Below are 22,425 nucleotides of genomic sequence, written 5' to 3' on the forward strand. Positions count from 1 at the left end.
AGATGGGAACAGGATTGTAAACCATGGCGCGGAGTCAACTCCCCCTTGGCCCCTTTATTCCCTTCACCCACTTAATCCTGGCCGTTACGTGGGACTTAGTCCTCTTAATTCAGACTCAGGCTGGGTGTTTGGGGTATTGGGGTTACAGGAGAGCCACCCTCCACCTAATCCAGCAGCTACAGTTAATGGCTTAGTACAAAGAGGAGAAAGCTCAGTCCTTTCTTTAACTATCAAGTTACTTTATTCACGTTGTTGTACAATGTAAGAATAAGGCTTATACACTTGGTTAGACAAAAGCATGCAACTCAAACTGGGTTATACAGCTAATAACAAAGCTAGCTAGAATTGATAAGCACACCCACTAGGTTACTCTGACCTTTCCCTGACCTCGTCACAGAAAACAAACGATAATTCCCGGAAAGGGGAGAGCTGACGCTGGCCAGACGTTCCGATCTGTCTCTCTCTTATGTCGTCACCGCGTTGCTCATGCAGGGTCTTCCATTTCCACGATGGTTGGTCTCTGGAGTTTCCCGCTGGCTCGATGCCTGAGATTCTCCATACTTATTCTCTTTCTTATCTCTTCAAAACTGTGCTGTCTCTTTCCTGTTGGTTTAGGCCTGCTCACCTCGTTCGTATCTTCTCCTTATTGGCCCAGGCCCAAAGACCCCGGTATATCACCGTTTCCAAATAAGGCTCTATTCCTGTGATTTCTCCCTTGTCTGTCACATAAATTAATTAGTTCAAATTGGTTTTTACCAGCACAGGCCAGTGTCTGAGCTCAGGTTACTTTAGTTCATGTGCTATCCAGCAGCTTGTAACAGATTCTGTACTTCTTGCAGCCCACGGCCAAGGGATGATGTTGTTTATTTTGGGTAACTGTTTCGAACAGCCAGGCCAGGCTCGATTGATCGAATGACCTTGGTCAGTGCTGTATGATTCTATAACTATCTAAGACGCATCAAGGGGCTTGTTTGTTTCAGTCAGAGAAAGACTTATTTTCCCTGTCTCCTAAACGAGAATTGAAGGGTTAAATTCTTGCCTGGGCCGAACTCCCAGATGCTTTAAAAGTTGTTCAAAAGACACCGAATGTCTGAAAGACAAGTTGGTTAACAATTGTCAACAGTTGCTCAAAACCGCCAAATTAGGAATCTGTTCCAGTGAGAGACCTATCTGGGGAGTTGCCTCGTACTTGCATAGTATGAATCATCAGGGGCATGTAGAATAGGGAGGTCTGTGCAACTCCTTGTCAGAATCCTCCGTCCATTCTTTCAACAGTATCATGAACCCATTTACCCCAACTCGTAATCTGTTCTTAAAATGTAGAGGCTACCTTCACGAAAAGAGCCTTATCACATGGATGGAGCATTTTAACCATTAATATTGTATTGATATAATCTGAATCGAAGGAGAACAAGAAGATGCAACAATATCAACAAAATAGCAAATCATGATATATCACTGATGTAACTGCGAGATGTAAACAATGACGTTAGATATTTGATAAAACAACAGAGGGATGAATATACACTTCGACAGATAAGAGCCAGATAAGTCGATCGATGACAAATATATATCGAGTTCAGAGTGAATAGAGATAAATAGATAAATAGAGATATATATCGATAGCTGGAGGGATCGATAGAGCGATGGATGGACAGACAAATGGAACAATAGATAGATAGATGGAGCAATAGGTAGATATATAGATAGATAGATAGATAGATAGATAGATAGATAGATAGATAGATAGATAGATAGATAGATAGATATAGACCCCAATCACTGACTCCACTCACTGACTCCTCTCACTGACCCCACTCACTGACACCCCTCAGTGACTCCACTCACTGTCCTCTCTCACTGACTCCACTCACTGTCCTCTCTCACTGACCCCACCCACTGACCCCTCTCACTGACCCCGCTCACTGACCCCACTCACTGACCCCACTCACTGACTCTACTGACTGTCTCCACCCACTGACCCCACTTACTAACACCACTCACTGACTCCTCTCACTGACCCCACTCACTGACTCCACTCACTGTCCACACTCACTGACCCCACTCAATGACCCCACTCACCGACTCCACTCACTGACCCCAACCACTGACACCAGTCACTGACTCATCTCACTGACCCCAACCACTGACACCAGTCACTGACTCCTCTCTTTGACCCAACTCACTGACACCACTCACTGACGCCACTCATTGACACCACTCACTGTCCCCACTCACTGACCCCACTCACTGACACCACTCAATGACTCCTCTCACTGACTCAACTCACTGACTCCACTCACTGTCCACACTCACTGACCCCACTCACTGACGCCACTCACTGACACCACTCACTGACTCCACTCACTGTCTACACTCACTGACCCCACTCACTGACCCTACTCACTGACTCCACTGAGAGACTCCACTAACTGACTCCACTCACTGACTCCAGTCACTGACCGCACGCACTGACACCGCTCACTAACACCGGTCACTGACCACACTCACTGACCCCGCTCACTAACCCCGCTCACTAATCCCGCTCACTGACCCCACTCACTGTCCCCACTCACTGACCCCACTTACTGATCCCACTCACTGACTCCCCACTGACCCCGCTCACTAACCCCGCTCACTAACCCTGCTCACTGACTCCACTCACTGTCCCCGACCACTGACACCACTCACGGACTCCACTCACAGACTCCACTCACTGCCTCCACTCACTGACTCCGCTGACTGTCCCCACTCACTGTCCCCACTCACTGACCCCACTCACTGACCCCTCTCACTGACCCCGCTCACTGACCCCACTCACTGACCCCACTCACTGACTCCACTCACTGTCCCCACTCACTGACCCCACTCACTGTCATCACTCACTGACTCCACTCACTGACCACACTCACTGGCCCCACTCACTGACACCTCTCACTGACCCCACCCACTGACACCAGTCACTGACTCCTCTCTTTGACCCCACTCACTGACCCCACTCACTGACTCCACTCACTGTCACCACACACTGACCCCACTCACTGACCCCACTCACTGACTCCACTCACTGTCATCACTCACTGACCCCACTCACATATACCACTCACTGACTCCTCTCACTGACCCAACCCACTGACTCCACTCACTATCCACACTCACTGACCCCAGCCACTGACTCCACTCACTGACACCATTGACTGTCTCCACTCACTGACCTCACTCACTGACTCTACTGAGTGACTCCACTCACTGACTCCACTCACTGACTCCAGTCACTGACCGCACGCACTGACCCCGCTCAGTAACCCGGTCACTGACCCCACTCGCTGATGCCGCTCACTAACCCCGCTCACTAACCCGGCTCACTGACTCCACTTACTGTCCCCGCTCACTGACTCCATCACTGACCTCACTCACTGACTCCACTGAGTGACATCACTCAGTGACTCCACTCACTGACTCTATGCACTGACCCCACGCACTGAACCCACTCACTAACCCCGCTCACTGACTCCACTCACTGACCTCACTCACTGACTCCACTGAGTGACACCACTCAGTGACTCCACTCACTGACTCCAGTCACCGACCGCACGCACTGACCCCGCTCACTAACCCCGCTCACTGACTCCACTGAGTGACACCACTCAGTGACTCCACTCAGTGACTCCACTCACTGTCCGCACGCACTGACCCCGCTCACTAACCCCGCACACTGACTCCACTCACTGACCTCACTCACTGACTCCACTGAGTGACATCACTCAGTGACTCCACACACTGACTCCACTCACTGACCTCACTCACTGACTCCACTGAGTGACATCACTCAGTGACTCCACTCACTGACTCCACGCACTGACCCCACGCACTGAACCAACTCACTAACCCCGCTCACTGACCCCAGTTACTGATCCCACTCACTGACTCCCCACTGGCCCCGCTCACCAACCCCGCTCACTAACCCTGCTCACTGACTCCACTCACCATCCCCACTCACAGACACCACTCAAGGACTCCACTCACAGACTCCACTCACTGCCTCCACTCACTGTCCCGGCTCACTGAATCCGCTCACTGACTCCACTCACTGCCTCCACTCACTGTCCCAGCTCACTGACACCACTTACGGACTCCACTTACAGACTCCACTCACTGCCTCCGCTCACTGACTCCGCTCAATGACTCCACCACTACATCAACTCACTGTCCCCGCTCACTGACCCCACTCTCTCCTCCACTTACAGACTCCACTCACTGCCTATGCACACTGACTCCACTCACTGACTCCACTTACTGTTTCCGCTCACTGACCCCACTTAGTGACCCCACTCACTGACCCCACACACTGATCCCACTCACTGACTCCACTCATTGACTCCACTCACTGACCCCATTCAATCTCCCAGATCAATCCCAAAAATAATCCTTCATTCTCCAGATGTATCCCAGTAATTTTCCCTCATTGTCTCTATCTCTGTCTCCCTCTCTGTCTCAGTCTCTTTAACTCTACCTGTCGTTTTTCGTCTCACTCTCCTCTCTCTCTCACTAGATCACTCTCTCTTTCACACACACATACACTCTCTTTCTCTCTCGAACAAAGTGGGTGTCCTTGTCCTGTTGATGTATATCAAGCTGGATCTACATGATCTCCTGCTCTTTCAGTTTTCTCACTAAATCCTTCTCAAAGCCATTACCCGGTCCATGGTCCAGGATCCCCCTCTGCTGTCCCTGTGGAGAAGGTAAACACAGTGTCAGTGCATAAAAACCCAGATTACTGTCATTGATTCCTGATAGTTACATTCTGAGATCTCGTGACATCTTTATTAATCGTTCATTGCACCCTCGGCAGTACCTCTAAATCTAGTGTGTCACTACAATCATAACTCAACTCTTTTTATTGTAATAAACACTGTCACTCTGCATAAGCGAACAGTAGGTCGAGGCACCGAACGGTTTTTCCCTCCACAGGTGTATCCTGCTGCCTTTGGGGTTTTTGTTGAACAGCGCCATCTCTCAGTCACTGTGATGTCTCCAGGCACAGAAATACACGGCCGAGTGATTCTCCCGCAGGCTGGAGGACTCCAGGTTGAACTCGGAGTCAGTTGGTCTTTCAGTGGTGAAACTCTCTACCGTCCCCTCTGAGTTCACCCTTTGTGCAGTTAGAGAGGAAAACATCAGCTGCGGTTCCTTCCTCGGGTGTTGTCTGTACCAGTACATGTAAGGGTTACTGGTACCATCCACGGTGCATTTCAGCTTCACCTGCTCCCCAGGAGATTTGGAGAGAGCGGCGGGAGCCTGGCGGATAGTCTGTGAGTTCACATCTGGGAAAGAGACAGGGAGAGGAGGAGATCAGTAAACAGGTAACTTCAGTCCAGTGGGGAGAGAGAAAGAGGGAAAGAAAGAGAGAATGGGAGAAATAAAAACATATCCAAAAGAAATGTTGAGTAGAATTATTGTTCCAATAAAATCCCTTCCGGTGAAACAGGGTGATCAGAGTCAGTAACAGATACACCTTTTACTTTAAGCTGCCCGCTGAATCAGCAAAGGGGAGAGAGCAGGAGTGATGAGTGTTGTCAATAACCAACCCACTCTTTACAAATCATTGGGAGGAACAGGGAGAGCATTAGGAAGTGATGCAGAGATGGTGACGCCCAGCTCAACAAGTTAGAGTGGAGTAGGTTGACAATGTCTCTCTCTCTATCTATCTATCTATCTATCTATCTATCTATCTATCTATCTATCTATCTATCTATCTCAATCCGCCTTCCTCTCTCTTTCTTACTCTTTGTTTCTCACTCTCTCTCTCTCTCTGCATGTATCGAGTTTTATGTCTCCCATTCTTTCACTCTCTTTCTCTCTCTGTATCTGTGTGTGCGTGTGTGTCTGTGTGTGTGTGTGTGTCTGTGTGTGTGTCTGTGTGCGTGTGTGTCTGTGTGTGTGTGTTTGTTTGTGTGTCTGTGTGTGTGTGTGTGTGTGTGTGTCTGTGTGTGTGTGTGTGTGTCTGTGTTTGTTTGCATCTTTCTGTCTCTGTCTCCCTCTGTCCCATTCATTTTTCCTCTCTATGTCTCCCTGATTCACCCTTTCGGTCTCTGTGTTTCATCACCGGATGTATTGAGTTCCTGTGCATTGGGGGTTGTTTTCCTCTGTGCAGTGAAGGTTAGAGGGAGATTAACCAGACTGGTACCAGGGATGAGGGACTTCAGGAACTGTGGAGAGACTGGAGAAGCTGGGGGTTTCTCTCCTTAAAGCAGAGAACGTTAATGGGAGATGTGATACAGATATTCAAGATCATAGAGGATTTTGATAGATAATTGATGACAAACCACATCATCTCCTGGTCAATATCTGGAAAATCTATAAAAAGATGGTCAATCATTACATTATTGCAGTATTTTTAATTATTTCATACAAAGTGTAATCACCTAAAGATAGAGTTAGATCGATAGAGAGATAGATAACCAGTTCGAGATATAGATATATAGAGAGACAGAGAGATAGATAACCAGGTACAGAGATAAATAGACAGAGAGACAGAGAGATATAAAACCAGGTAGAGAGATAGATAGAGAGATAGACAACCAGGAAGAGAGATGGATAGATGGAGGGACGGAGAGATAGATAACCAGGTAGAGAGATAGATAGATAGAGAGACAGTCAGGTAGACAGATAGATACAGAGGAAGAGAAATAGAGAGATAGAGGGAAAGTCAGAGAGGTAGAGAAATAGCGAGCTAGATAGAGAGACAGTCACTGCCCCTGTAAAAGATAGGAATGTTAATTGGCATTCTCTCATTTTACACCAGCTTGGCAGCTAGTGGGTGAGAGAGGGATGGAGAGAGAGGGAGAGGGAGGAAGAGAGAGAGATGGAGTGAGAGGGATGAAGACAGGGGGAGAGAGTAGGATGGGGAGAGGGGGAGAGAGTAGGGATGTAGACAGATGGAGAGAGAGAGAGAAAGAGAGAGAGAGGGAGCGATGGGCATCTATTGATCAGTCATGATCTCATTGAATGGCGGAGTGTTTTCGAGGTGATGAATGTTCTCCTTGTGTTCCCAGGTCACTGTTAAAGTTTGTTCCAGACTGTGATGTTTATTATGGTCCTACAGCACACTCTGCATTCCCTTTGGAGAAAGAAAACGCAGTGAAATAAAACCACACCGTATCCATCCATCCATCCATCCATCCATCCATCTATATATCTACCTTTCTATCTCTCTACCTATCTATCTTTTTCTCTATCTAATTAACTCCCTATCTATCTATCTATCTATCTATCTATCTATCTATCTATCTATCTATCTATCTATCTATCGATCTGTCTTTATCTGATCTTCACTTCACATTTTAAAATCTTTAATAATCTCTCTAAGACCGCTGAAAGTTCACCCTTCAGTCTTCTCCTTTCTGGAACAAAGATTCCCGAAGTTCAAATTCTCTTGATAACTTTAACCTCTCTCCTCTGATATCATTCCTGTAAAGTCTATTTCACAATTCCCCTGTGTTTCTAAATCTAACCTGTCACTTTCTATTTAAATCCGCCCTGTCGTCTTGTGAAAAACATGTTCCCAATGATAAAAACACCCAACAAGACGCAGCACCGCCTGGTTTTATCTGAAACAGGTGTTTCCTGCTGCCTTTGGAGTTTTTGTTGAACAGCTCCATCTCTCTGAGTCACTGTGAAGACTCCAGGCACAGAAATACATGGCCGAGTGATTCTCCCACAGGCTGGAGGCCTCCAGGTTGAACTGGGAGCGAGTCGGTCTCTCGGCGCTGAAACCGTCCACCGTCCCCTCTGGATCCACATAGTTAGCAGTTCTGGAGTAAAACATCAACAGCGGCTCCTTCCCCGGCTCTTGTCTGTACCAGTACATTTCGATGCTACTGCTGCTCCCCTCCACAGTGCACCTCAGTTCCACTCCTTTCCCGGCTAATCTGGAGACAGCAGCGGGAGTCTGGTGGATAGTCTGTGAGTTCACATCTGGGAGAGAGATGGAGAGAGGAGGAGATCAGTAAACAGGGAACATCTGGTAATGAAAGGAAGACAGGGAGAGGAGAGGAAGGTTCTGAAGGATAATCTTTGTATCTGGCACTCACGTTGACCCAGGATTATCAGAGCCAGGAACAGATACATCTCCCACTTGACACTGCCCTATCAAACAGCAAAGGCAGTGGAACAGAGGAGATCAGTTCTGTGACTAACCAATCCGCTCTTTGCAAATCATTGAGGAAAACATGAAGGGCATGAGGAAGTGATGCAGTGTTGGACACTCCCCCTTCCACTACCCAACCAATCAGAATGGACGTGGTTGCTTTTGATGGTTGAGTGACTGGAGTAAGTGTTGTTAATATCCCCAACAAGGGTGTCTGTTGTTCAGTTTCTCATTTACTGATTAGAAATCTCCAACTGTTCATATCCAGATTCCCAATGAACCTCATCGGCATTCCCACATTAGCCACATGTAGATTTCCAATGATAGACATCTGCATTCCAAATGATTTGCTCCTGTAGGGGATGTATTCGTGTGTTGCTAATTTAACTAGACTCCTAATCCACAGCCTCAGCTAGTGTTTTAGCGACGTGGGGGTGAATCTCACCAATACAGATCATGACATTTCAATGTCATAAATGAATCTGTTGTTTTTTTTTAAAGCTCGTCTAATGGTGACCATTGTTTCAAAATCCATCAGGTTCACTGATGTTTGTTATGGAAGGAAATCTGCCGCCTTCAGCTGGTCTGGCCTACATGTAACTCCAGATCCACAGCAATGTGGTTTACTCTTAAATGCCCTCTGCAATGGCCTAACAAGCCACTCAGTTCGAGGGCAATTCGAGATCGACAATAAATGGAAGCCGAACCAGCGAGGCCCATATCCCATGAACGAATTAAGAAAAAAACAGACAGATGTTGATTCTTAAATAGTCAGGTGGGACTCCTGGCAAACGTTTTCTGCAACACCTTCCCGAGGGAAGTAGGTGGAACAATATCTGGGTCACACTGGGCTGCTGATCTATTCTCCAGCTTGGTCTGTGCTCATTACTGGGTCCATAACCATCAGGGTGGCTCAAATCTACTGCTGCCACCTGCTGGCGGAAAATGAGCACTGAGATTCAATCCACCGCTGTCCCCTGTCGGGGGAAAATGAGCACTGAGATTCAATCTACTGTTGCCCCCTGTCGGCGGAAAATGAGCACTGAGATTCAATCCACCGCTGTCCCCTGTCGGGGGAAAATGAGCACTGAGATTCAATCTACTGTTGCCCCCTGTCGGCGGAAAATGAGCACTGAGATTCAATCTACTGCTGCCCCCTGCTGGTGGAAGATGAGCACTGAGATTCAGTCTACTGCTGCACCCTGCTGGTGGAAGATGAGCAATGAGATTCAATCCACTGCTTCCCCCTGACGGTAGATGATAAGCACTGAACTCCCATTCATCCGCTGCAGGTTTTTGCAGCTGCGGATCCGCTTTTTCAAACACTGTGCGAGACTACAAGCGCAGAAATAGGCAGCGGTGTGAGATGGATTGGCGTCTCTCAGTGCCAAAGTAAACAGTGTATTGCTGGCTCGGACTGCCTTAAATGACTCGGACGTGTAATTGGTAACAGACCCTTCTGTAGCTGAATAGAACAGAACTTCCAGTGCCCTGTCTGGTTGTTGTCTGTACCAGTACATTTGGGAATAGCCAGTATTGATCAGCGTGCATCTGAATGTTGTCGACTCTCCTGCTGCAATCGATAGGATAGAGGGCGACTGTTCCACATAGGAGGAGAGTATTCCTGTGGAATGGAACATCGATTAGATTATTATTTCAGTCAATAATGGATTGGAGCAGGAGCTGCATTGCAAGAAATAAAGGGCTTACATTTATATAGCGCCGTTCAGGTCCTCAGGACATCAGAAAGGGCATGCAACCAATGTAGGTACTCCCTCAGTACTGCCTCTGCGACAATGCAGCACTCCCTCAGTACTGCTTCGTCGACAGTGCAGCACTTCCTCAATAGTGCCTCTGTGACAGTGCAGCACTCCCTCAGTACTGCCTCTGCGACAGTGCAGCAATCCCTCAGCGCTGCCTCTGTGACAGCGCAGCACTCCCTCAGTACTGCCTCTGCCACAGTGCAGCACTCTCTCAGTCCTGCCTCAGCGACAATGCAGCACTCCCTCAGTACTACCTCTGCGATAGTGCAGCACTCCCTCGGTCCTGACACCTGGGGTATTAGTTTTGACTTTGACCTCAAGTGTTCTGGAGTTAGACTCTGACACAGGAGTGTTCCGGACAGAATCACCGCTGACATTACAATACATTATTCTGCACAGTTTCTGACTTTGACTTACGTGGGAAGAGTGCAGCCATCAAGATTAGATAGAGAACTTCATGCAACATGATTTCTTCATTCGATACTAACTCGATGTGTGAACGTGTGGCGTTTTCAGCAACAAACTTGCAGGCGGTTTCTATATTATATCCAATTAAATACCCAGCATCCGGTTGTTATTGAGATTGGCAGTCACTTACTGCGACACTCTGCTCCACCCCATTACTTTACATAGCAATGTTGTAGAATGATACAACACAGGAGGATAGGGGGAGATTGAATAGAGGTGTTCACATTTCAGAAAGCGCTTTGATAGAGTAGAATTCAGGGAAACAACCCTCTAATCCCAGAGAGTGTGTACATCCCTTATTGCCCCTGAGAAGGTGGCGGTGAACCATCTTCAGGAATACCTGCTGGGCCATATCAGGGGGCAATTAATAGTCAACCGCATTGTTGTGGGTCTGCAGTCACATATAGGCCAGACCGGGTTGGAACAGCAGATTTCCTTCCCTGAATGTCATCAGTGAATACGTTGGGTATTTATGACACTCCATGTTCAGGATTACTCATACTTTCCATGATAATTTTTTGATTTATTTAATGAATTAAATTTAAATTCCATTTCTGCCCCTGGTGAGAATTGAACTCATGTCTGGGGATCATTAGTCCATGCCTCTGGATTACTAGTCGGGAGCTAGTCGGTCTCTCAGCGGTGAAACCATCCACCGTCCCATCTGGATCCACATAGTTAGCAGTATTGGAGTAAAACATCAACAGCGGCTCCTTCCCCGGCTCTTGCCTGTACCAGTACATTTCGATGCTACTGCTGCTCCCCTCCACAGTGCACCTCAGTTCCACTCCTTTCCCAGGAAATCTGGAGACAGCGGCGGGAGTCTGGCGGAGAGTCTGTGAGTTCACATCTGGGAGAGAGAAGGAGAGAGGAGGAGATCAGTAAACAGGGAACTTCTGGGAATGAAAGGAAGACAGGGAGAGGAGAGGAAAGTTATTAACGAGTATTTCATACTCACTTACAATGAAACAGGATTATCAGACCTAGTAACTGATACATCTTTCAGTACAACTTGTTCTCTTAATAGACACAGGAGTGAGAGCAGGAGCTTCGAGTCTTGTGAGGGTCCAAATCCACTCTTTACAAATCATTGGGAGGAACATGAAGAGCAGTAGGAAGTTATACAATGTTGGAGACGCCCATTCACCCAGTTCAACAAATCACAATCAAATTGGTTGCCAATCTCCTTCTCTCTCTCTCTCTCTCTCTCTCTCTCTCACTTTACGTTCCGCTCTCTCCCTTTCTCTCCGACTCTCTCTCTCTCTCTCCCAATCTCTTACTTTTACTATCTCTTTAGTTCTTTCTCTGTCACTGTCTTTCTCTCTATCTCTGTCTCCCTATCTGTCTCAGGCTTTTTTTAAATCTCTGTCTCTCTTTCCCTCCTTCTCTCTCTCGCTGTCCACTCTCTCTCTCTCTCATTATGTCTCTCTCACTGTCTCGCTGTCTTTGGCTCTATCTGTGTCTCCCTGACTCGTGACATCCCTATTAATCGTTCCTTGCACCCTCGCCAGTATCTGTAAATTCAATTTGTCACTACAATCATAACTCAATTCTTTTTATTATAATAAACACTATCACTCTGCACAAGTGAGGCACAGAACAATTTTATCCTCCACAGGTGTTTCCTGCTGCCTTTGGTGTTTTTGTTGAACTGCTCCATCTCTCTGAGTCACTGTGAATACTCCAGGCACAGAAATACACGGCCGAGTGATTCTCCCGCAGGCTGGAGGACTCCAGGTAGAACTCGGAGCCAGTTGGTCTTTCGGCGGTGAAACCCTCCACCGTCCCCTCTGAGTTCACATTTTGTACAGTTAGTGAGTAAAACATCAGCTGCGGCTTCTTCCCTGGGTATTGTCTGTACCAGTACATGTAAGGGTTACTGGTGCCATCCACGGTGCATTTCAGCTTCACCTGCTCCCCAGAAAATTTGGAGACAGCGGCAGGAGTCTGGCGGATAGTCTGTGAGTTCACATCTGGGAAAGAGACAGGGAGAGGAGGAGATCAGTAAACAGGGAACTTCAGTCCAGTGGGGAGAGAGAAAGGGAGAAAGAAAGAGAGATGTAAATAAAAACATAACCTAAAGAAATGTTAAATAGAATTATTGTTTCAATAAAATCCCTTACAGTGAAACAGGGTGAGCAGAGTCAGTAATAGATACATCTTTTACTTTAAGCTGCCCTCTGAATCAGCAAAGGGGAGAGAGCAGGAGTGATGAGTGTTGTCAATAACCAACCCACTCTTTACAAATCATTGGGAGGAACAGGCAGAGAATTAGGAAGTGATGCAGAGATGGTGACGTTCATTTTCCACATCAACAAATCAGACTCGAGTTGGTTGTCAATGTCCCACTTTCTCTCTCTTTCTCTCTGTCTCTCCCTGTCACTTACTAGCACCGTTTCTTTCTTTCTCTCTGTCTGTCACTCATTCTCTGCCTCCCTGTATGTCTCAGTCTCTTTATCCTAGTCTCCCTCTCACAGATGCACGCATTAGGTCTCTTTCTCTCTCGCTGTGCGTCTCTCTCTCTCTCTCTCTCTCTCTCTCTGTCACTCTATCTCTCTCTCTCTCTGTCTCTGACTCCACTCACTGTCCCCGCTCACTAACCCAACTCACTGACTCCACTCACTGTCCACACTCACTGACCCCACTCACTGACACCACTCATATAGACATATATAGACATATAAGAGATATGTATGGATAGAGAGATCAATAGATAGAGACATCAATAGATAGAGAGGGAGATACAGGGAGAGAGATCGAGATGAAGAGATAGATGGATATAAAGAAATAGATGGATAGGGAGATCAATAGATAGATAGAGTGATGGGTATATAGTTAGTTAAAGAAAGTTATGAACAAATAGATAGATGAAGTGTTGGAATAAATGGATAGGGAGATAGTTGGATATAAAGAAAGGAAGTGATGGATGGAGAGAGCAATAGATAGAGAAATAGATAGACAGATTGATAGAGAGACATACAGATAGATCGATAGAACGATGGCTCGGCAGATAGATAAATAAATAGATAGATTGAAAGAAAGAATTGGGAGTTCCATAGATGGTTATAGAGAAATAGATGGACAGATTGATAGAGAGATAGACAGATAGATCGATAGAGCGATGGCTAGGCAGATAGATAAATAAATAGATAGAGAGAGTGAAAAAAATGAATTGGGAGTTCTATAGATGGTTATAGAGAATAGATGGACAGAGGGAACAACAGATAGATTTGTAGATAAATACTGATGGATAAAGATTCTATATAGAGAGTGAAATAGGCAGACAGACAGATAATTAGATAGGCATAGACAGACAGATAGGGAGGTAGATAGACTGATAGACAGATAGATAGACAGACAGACAGATAGATACAGAGAAACAGAGGTAGAAACAGGGAGAAACAGAGGTAGAAACAGGGAGATACAGAGAGAGAGAGAAAGAGAGATGGTGCAATAGACATTCTGATAATGAATAGAGGTGTAATGAAAAACAATACCATCATGTGGGGGTAAATGCTGCTCTGGCACATGCATTTATAGTTTAACTGCTTGTCTTAAAGATAAAATGTTGTTCTTCTGAAGGAATCACTACCCCACCATTCGTGCAAAATTGTATTGACCTTACAAACACTAATCTGCACACAGGAAACAGATTTCCCCGCCCCTTTGTGTGAAGAAATGCTTCCTGACATCACTCCTGAATAGCCTGGCTCGATGTTTGGGTTTAGACCACCTTGTTCTGCCCCCGTGCCCCGCCCCCAACAACAGGATATAGTTTATCTCTATCTAGCCTATCAACACATTCAATCATTTTAAACACCTCAGTCAGATCACCGTTTAATCTTCTATACCTGAGGGAATAAAGAGTCAGCAATGTAAACATGTTGGGTGTTGCATTTCCTTCACACTTGATTGACTGATCAAATATATTTTCAGATTCTCCGACCACAGGGAATCTATCATAGAATCAGAGACTGGTTACAGTACAGAAGGAGGCCATTTTGCCCATCGAGTGAATTCCAGCTCTCTGCAAGATCAACCCAGCTAATGCAACTCCTCCTATCTCCCCTGTTAATTCAATTCGTCGCCCTAACTACCTGCAAATTCCTCTGTACTGCTTTCTTTCCTTGTTTTTTTGTGGAAAGACTTTGTCAGAACAACACAGCAGCAGAATCGAATTATACAGAGAGACACAGAGACAGGAAACACGCAGTCAGGGTGTGCGGTTATCAGAGTGCAGCTGCAAACGTTTAAACAGCTTAAGTAAGAAAAACAGGCTGGTGTGTGGGTTTAACAGTGAGTGAATCACACGTAGAAACCCGCCCACTTTTGTATTTTCCACTCCTAGGGCTGAGGCTCCAAAGAACGTTGAAGTGTAAGGTAGCAAAGTGTTACGTTACTGGGCTAGTAATCTAAAGGCCTGGGCTAATAACTTGGTGACGTGAATTCGAATCCCAGCAAGCTGGATAATGTACGTTCACTGAGTTAGATAAACATTCACTCCCTCCACCACCGACACACAGTGGCAGCAGTGTGTACCATCTACAAGATGCACTGTAGCAATGCACAAAGTCTCCTGAGAAAGCACCTTCCAAACTCGCGACCTCTACCAACTAGAATGACAAGGGCAGCAGATGCATCGGGACACCACCACCTGCAAGCTCCCCTCCAAGTCACACACCATCCTGACTTGGAACTATATCGCCGTTCCTTCACTGTCGCAGGGTCAAAATCCTGGAACTCCCTTCCTAACAGCACTGTGGATGTAACTACCCCACATGGACTGCAGTGGTTCAAGAAGGCAGCTCACCACCACCTTCTCAAGGGCAATTAGAGATGGGCAATAAATGCTGGCCTGGCCAGCGACGCCCACATCCTATGAACGAATTTAAAAAATGATAAAAAGCTGGTCTCAGTCATGGTGAGAATGAAACTACTGGATTGCCTGAAAAACCCATCTCTCACTGAGAGTAGGAAATCTGTCATCTTTAACCGGCCTGGCCTAAAAGGTGACTCCATTCCTGCAACAATGTGGCTGACTCTGAAATGACTGGGCAAGCCAGTCGGTCAAACAAAAAGCTGTGCTGGGCACCCACCCAGCATCCCTTGTTAACATTCCCTATTGACCCTCCATCCTAAACTCCTCCAAAATGCTGATGTGCCCGCCGTGTTATTTCCTCCCATCCTCAGGAGCCCCTTTCGACTCTGTTCCTGCTGTGTGTTTCTCATGTTGTTTTCAGCTCAGTATCTGTTTTGTATTTTCTCCTGCGAGCTGGCGAACTGCAATGCCTGGTGAAATGTTGTGTAAAGGTGCGAAAAGCAGCGTTAAAACCACAGCGTATCATTTCCACAGATCTTTTTATTAGCCTGCTTGAAGTCACAAGAGAGAGAAGGGTGCATCATGAAGAAGCTCAACTTAAAGAAATAAAGCTCAGTGTGCAAACGGGTCAAAGATGGACAGGAGACATCCCAACTAGTTAAAGTAGCTTAACCAGCTCAGCTAACCAGCTGACAAGTGATTAAATGAATTGAATAGAAATTGAGACATAAATTTTAATTATGTTATAATACAAACTCTCTAAAAGACCTGATGTGTTTTGCCAGTTTCCAAACTGTTACCAACCAATAGAAAATGACAACATATCAATGGTCGGGATATGACCCAATAGCCTCCTCCTCCTTTCCCATATTTTTTCAGGATATGTTGTGACGAGTGCCCTGTTGCAGAGATTTTGGCCCCGGCTTAGTTAATCAAAACTTTTCATCAACTTTCCTGAAATCTGGAAGCGGAAAAAAGGAAGGAAAAAGATTGAGTCAGTCATGGAATATTTCTTACACAATGCCCTGGGAAGGATTTCGAGTCAGTGGAAACACATTTCATGGCATTTAAAAAGATCCAGAGGGAAGGGTGTGTTTTTCTTAAACTCAGAGCGTTGTTGTCATCTGGAAAGCATTGCCTGAAAAAGTGGACAATTGGATTCAGACTTGAAAGGGTAAATTTTGCAAGGTGATGAGGAAAGGGTGGGGGAGTCGGGCTCTCTCTCTGTCTCCCTTAAACGCTCCCCTCTCTCTCTCTCTCTCTCTCTCTCTCTCTCTCTCGCTTTCTCTCTTTTTGTCGATGTGTTCCTTTCTCTGTCTGTGTCTCTGTGTCACACTGTCTCTCCGTTGTACTCTCCTCTCTCTCCCTCTCTCTTCCTGTCTCTCCCACTATCACCGTCTCTCCCGCATGTTCTCTCTGTCTATTTCTCTCTCTTAGGTTCTCCCTCTGTCTGTTCCTGTCTCCCTCTCTCTGTGTCTCTGTGTCTGTCTGTCTCTCCCTTAAATGCTTCTCTCTCTCTCTCTTTCTCTTCCTCTCTCTGTCTGCCTCAATCTTCCTTTCTCACCCTGTCTCTCTTTCATTGCCCAAAACTCTTTCTTCTTAATGTATATAATACAGACACACTCTCTCTCTCTGTTTATCCCTCGTATCTCAATTTCACTTTGTTTCTGTCGAATTGCCTTTCTCTCTCATTTTATCTCCCCAGACTCTCTCTCTCTCTCTCTGTATCTGTCACTCTATGTTTATCTCTCTCTCTCTCTCTCTTCATCTCTCACTCTCTCTCACACACACAACTTATCCTTAGCTATCCCTTTCTCTCACTGTCTCCAACTGTCTCAGCATTTCCCTCACTGGTTTTGTCACTCTAGCTCTTTGTCTCTCTTTCTGTCTCTCTCTCTCTCTATGTTTTTTCTTTCTCGCTCTCTGTCCCTCCCCCTCACACTCTCTCTTTACTCTATAGGTACGTCTCTCTCATTCTCCTTCTCTATCGCTCACTCTGCCCTCATGTGAGAGGGTGGGGGAGATTCAGAACCCCTTGGTGCAGGATCTAGATGGATTTCAGTCGACACAGTGGTGCTGATAGACAGTGTGGTTTCACTGTCGATTCACATGCACAGTGACATGGACTGGGTTCAGTGATTCACCCTATGTCTGGGGAATGTGCCTCACGGAGGCCTAAAACCTGGAGAGGATTGAAGTTTACAGAATAGAGAAGTGGGTCCGTTTTACACTTCAGCAAAGTTTCCTGGTAATTCTCATACCTTCCCCTTGATCAGCACGATGGTGATCACTGCCATATGCAGGAAGCTTTTGGAGATGAGTGAAGTGTAAGTAGCTCTTGCCACAATCTGTTGCCTCTGTATCCGCTCCACTGAAAGACAGACAAGAAAGACCATAGTCACTGGCCCTAAAATCCAACTTAATCATTATGTACATTCCGTGAGTGTGTGTGTGTGAGAGAGAGAGAGAGAGAGAGAGAGAGAGAGAGAGAGAGAGAGAGAGAGAGAGAGAGAGAGAGAGAGAGAGAGAGAGAGAGAGAGAGAGAGAGAGAGAGAGAGAGAGAGAGAGAGAGAGAGAGAGAGAGAGAGAGAGAGAGAGAGAGAGAGTGAGAGATCATAGCAAACAGATAAAATATTGGAAGTCCTCACCTTTCCCTTCACATAGGCCGGCAAGAAATTTAAAAGAGAAAAATAACTTCAATTATTTGTGCATAAAACACAGTTTTCATATCACACCAAGAACATAAAGTGGGAGAAACTTCTTCACTCTGAGATTTGTGCATTGCATCCAGGCTTCTGTCTCTCTTTCTGTCCCTGTCTCTCTCTCCTCTCTCACCCCCCACCCCCATCTCTCTCTGTCCCTGTGTTTCTCTCTGTCTGTCTCTGTCTCTCTTTCTCTCTCTCTCTCTCCTAGTCTCTCTCTATCTCTATCTATCTGACTCTTTCTCTCTGACTGTCTCTTTCTCTCTTTCGGTCTCTCTTTCTCTTCCTGTCTCTCGCTGTGTCTCTGTTTTTCTCTTTCTCTCTGTCTCTCTCTCTTCTCTCTCTCTGCCTCTCTCACTATGGCACACTCTAGCTCTGTCTCTCTTTCTCGCCTTGTCTCTGTCTCTGTCTGTCTCTATTTCTGGCTGTCCCTTTCTCGATTTCTTTCTTTCTACCTCTCTCTCTCTCTGTCTCTGTGTGTCTCTCTCTGTCTCTCATTCTCTTCTTATCTCCATCTCTGTCTTACCCCTTTTATCTCTGTCTCTCTGTCTCTGTCCCTCTTTCTCTGCCTGTCTCTATCTCTGTTTCTTTCTGTCTCTCTTTCTCACTGTCTCTGTCTTTCCCGCTGTCTCAGTGCCTCTCTCTCTCTCTGTCGCTCTCTCTCTCTCTGCCTCTCTTTTGCTTCTCTTCTCTCTCCCTCTCTCCCTCTCTCTCTGTGTATGTCTCTCTGTCTTTGTCTCTGTCTGTCTGTCTCTCTCTGTCTATCTCTCTTTTTCTCTCTGTTTCTGTCTCCCTGTCTCTCTTTCTGTCTGTCTCTCTCAATCTCTGTCTCTCTCTCTCTGTCGCTGTCTTTCCCTCTGTCTCTCTGCCACTCTGTGTCTCTGTCTTTCTCTCTGTTTGTGTCTAACTCTCTCTGTGTCTCTGTCTCTCGTTCTCTATCTCTCTCTCTTCCTTTCTCTCCTTTTCTCACTGTCTCCGTTTCTCTGCCTCTCAGTGTGTCTCTCTGTCTCTGACTCACTGTCTCTGTCTCTCTCACTCATTCACTTTCCCGCTGTCTTTCTGCCTCTCTCTCGTTCTGTCTCTGTGTGTATGTGTGTGTGTCTCTCCCTCTCCGTCTCTTTCTCTTCCCGTCTCTCTCTCTCTCTCTATATATCTCTATCTCTATCTAACAATCTATCTTTCTCTCTTTCTCTCTGTCTCTCTGTCTCTCTGTCTTTCTGTCTCTGGCTCTCCCTGTCTCTGCCTCTCAATCACTTTGTTTGCGTCTCTCTGTCACTGTCTCTCTCTGTCTCTCTATCTCGTTTCTCTCTGAATCTCTCAATCTCTTTCTTTCTCTCTGTCTTTCCCACTGTCTCTCTGCCTCTCTCTGTCTCTCTTTCTCTCGGTCTGTGTCTCTCCCACAGTCTCTGCATGTCTTTCTCTGTCTGTCTTTCTCTGTCTGTCTGTCTGTCTGTCTCTCCTTCTCCTTTTCTCTCTGTCTCAGTTTGCATGTCTCTCTGTGTGTCTCTCTCTGTCTCAGTCTCTCTCTCTGTCTCTGTTTCTCTTTGTGTGTGTGTCTCTCTGTCTTTCTCTCTTTCTCTCTGTCGGTTTCTTTCTTTCTCTCTGTCTCTGTCTCTGTCTCTCTCTATCTCTCTTTATTTCTCTCCTTTTCTCTCTGTCTCTGTCTCTGTCTTTCTGCTTCTCTGTGTGTCTCTCTCTGTCTCTCTCTATTTCTCTCATTTTCTCTCTGTCTCTGTTTCCCTGTCTCTATGTGTGTCTCTCTGTCTCTGTCTCTGCTTCTCTCTCTCACTGTCTCTGTCTTTCGCAGTGTCTTTCTGCCTCTCTCGCTTTCTCTCTCCTGCCTCTCCTGTCTATCTCTCACTCAGTGTCTCTCTCTCAGTCTCTCTCTCTTTGACCATGAGTCTCTCTCTTTATGTGTCTCTCTCTATCTCTCCTGTTCTCTCTGTCTCTGTTTCTGTCTCTCTGTTTCTCTCTGTCTCTGTCTCTGCTTCTCTCTCTCACTGTCTCTGTCTTTCACACTGTCTCTCTGCCTCTCTATCTGACTCTTTCTTTCCTTTCCTGTCTCTCTCTCTCTCTCTGTCTCTCTCTCAGTCTCTCTCCCTTTGACCATGTGTCTCTCTCTGCATGTGTCTCTCTCTTTCTCTCCTTTTCTCTTTGTCTCTGTTTCTGTCTCTCTGTTTCTGTCTCTCTCTGCCTCACTCTCTCTCATTCACTGTCTCTGTCTTTCCCGTTGTCTCTGCCTCTCTCGATCTGTCACACATTTGTCTCTATCTCTCTTCCTGTCTCTGTCTCTCTCTCTCCCCTTGTCTCTCTGTCTCTCTCTTTGTTTCTCTCTCTCTTAGTCTCTCTCTGTCTCTGTCTCTCTTTCTATGTCTTTCTTTCTGTCTCTCTCTCTCTCTATCTATCTTTCTCTCTTTCGCTCTGTCTCTCTGTCTTTCTGTCTCTGGCTTTCCCTGTCTCTGCCTCTCTTTCTCTCTGTTTCTGTCTCTCTGTCACTGTCTATCTCTGTCTCTCTATCTCGTCTCTCTCTGTCTCTCTCAATCGCTTTCTCTCTTTCTCTCTGTCTTTCCCGCTGTCTCTCTGCCTCTCTCTGTCTCTGTCTTTCTCTCTTTCTCTCGTTCTGTGTCTCTCTCACTGTCTCTTCCTGTCTTTCTCTGTCTGTCTTACTCTGTCTGTCTTTCTGTCTCTCTTTCTCCTTTTCTCTCTGTCTCTGTTTCCATGTCTATCTGTGTGTCTCTCTCTGCCTCTGTCAATCTCTCTGTCTCTATTTCTCTTCCTGTCTCTCTTTCAGTCTCTCTCTCTATCTCTATTTCTCTGTGTATGTGTCTCTCCCTCTCTCTCTGTCTTTCTCTCTATCTCTCTGTCCGTGTCTCTCTTTTTCTCTGTCTCCGTCTCTGTCTCTCTCTATCTCTCTTTATTTCTCTCCTTTTCTGTCTGTCTCTGTCTCTGTTTTTCTATTTCTCTGTGTGTCTCTCTGTCTCTGTCTCTGCTTCTCTCTCTCCCTGTGTCTGTCTTTCCCACTGTCTCTCTGCCTCTCTCTTTCCTTTCCTGTCTCTCTCTCTCTCTGTCTCTCTCTCAGTCTGTCTCTCTTTGACCATGTGTCTCTCTCTGTTTCTGTCTCTCTCTTTCTCTCCTTTTCTCTCTGTTTCTGTCTCTCTGTTTCTGTCTCTGTCTGCCTCTCTCTCTCTCTCTCATTCACTGTCTCTGTCTTTCCTGTTGTCTCTGCCTCTCTCGATCTGTTACACATTTGTCTCTATCTCTCTTCCTGTCTCTCTCTCTCTCCTTGTCTCTCTGTCTCTCTCTTTGTTTCTCTCTCTCTGTCTCGGTCTCTCTCTCTCTGTATCTCTTTCCCTGTCTGTCTGTTTCTCTCTCTATCTATCTATCTTTCTCTCTTTCTCTCTATCTCTCTGTCTTTCTGTCTCTGGCTTTCCCTGTCTCTGCCTCTCTTTCTCTCTGTTTCTGTCTCTATGTCACTGTCTCTCTCTCTGTCTCTCTATCACGTCTCTCTCTCTGTCTCTCTCAATCTCTTTCTCTCTCTCTCTGTCTTTCGCGCTGTCTCTCTGCCTCTCTCTGTCTCTCTTTCTCTCGGTCTGTGTCTCTCTCACTGTCTCTGCCTGTCTTTCGCTGTCTGTCTTACGCTCTCTGTCTGTCTGTCTGTCTCTCTTTCTCCTTTTCTCTCTGTCTCTGTTTCCATGTCTATCTGTGTGTCTCTCTTTGTCTCTGTCACCACTCTCTCTGTCTCTGTTTCTCTTCCTGTCTCTCTCTCAGTCTCTCTCTCTGTCTCTCTCTATCTCTCTATATTTCTCTCCTTTTCTCTCTGTCTCTGTCTTTCTGTTTCTCTGTGTGTCTCTCTCTGTCTCTTTCTCTCTCTCTATTTCTCTCATTTTCTCTCTGTCTCTGTTTCCCTGTCTCTCTGTGTGTCTCTCGGTCTCTGTCTCTGCTTCTCCCTCTCACTGTCTCTGTCTTATCCACTGTCTCTCTGCCTCTCTCTCTCTGTCCCTCTCTTTCATTTCCTGTCTCTCTCTCTCTGTCTCTCTCTCAGTCTCTCTCTCTTTGACCATGTGTTTCTCTCTGCATGTCTCTCTCTCTCTCTCACTCTCTCTGTCTCTCTCTTTCTCTCCTTTTCTCTCTGTCTCTGTTTCTGTCTCTGTGCTTCTGTCTCTCTCTGCCTCTCTCTCTCTCATTCCCTGTTGCTGTCTTTCCCGTTGTCTCTGCTTCTCTCGATCTGTCACTCATCTGTCTCTGCCTCTCTTCCTGTCTCTGTCTCTCTCTCACTCTCCTTGTCTCTCTGTCTCTCTTTTTGTTTCTCTCTCTCTGTCTCTCTCTCTGTCTCTCTTTCTCTGTCTGTCTGTCTCTCTCTCTCTCTGTGTATGTCTGTCTCTGTGTCTCTCTCTGTCTCTATCTCTCTGTCTGTCTCTCTCTTTTTCTTTCTGTCTGCCTCTTTCTCTATTTCTTTCTCTCCCTCTCTCTTTGTATCTGTGTGTCTCTCTCTTTCTCTCTGTCTCTTTCTCTGTTTCTCTCTCT

The 22,425-nt window shown here is 46.2% G+C and overlaps 1 long non-coding RNA gene across 3 annotated transcripts; it reads right to left on the minus strand.

The window, feature by feature from the left end:
- Window positions 1–250: 250 nt before the first annotated feature.
- LOC137359826 (uncharacterized) lies at window positions 251–9,767 on the minus strand. 3 transcript variants are annotated; one of them, XR_010971571.1, is made up of 4 exons: window positions 9,605–9,767; window positions 4,893–7,977; window positions 4,698–4,731; window positions 251–1,395 (listed from the first exon to the last, which is right to left on the minus strand). It is a non-coding gene; the product is annotated as an uncharacterized lncRNA (long non-coding RNA). The 3 variants fall into 3 exon arrangements; XR_010971572.1 differs by lacking the exon at window positions 9,605–9,767 and adding an exon at window positions 8,094–9,207; XR_010971570.1 differs by lacking the exon at window positions 9,605–9,767 and having other exon boundaries at window positions 4,893–9,207.
- Window positions 9,768–22,425: the final 12,658 nt, after the last annotated feature.

Source organism: Heterodontus francisci, unplaced genomic scaffold (assembly GCF_036365525.1).
Source record: "Heterodontus francisci isolate sHetFra1 unplaced genomic scaffold, sHetFra1.hap1 HAP1_SCAFFOLD_419, whole genome shotgun sequence".
Taxonomy (NCBI): Eukaryota; Metazoa; Chordata; class Chondrichthyes; order Heterodontiformes; family Heterodontidae; genus Heterodontus; species Heterodontus francisci.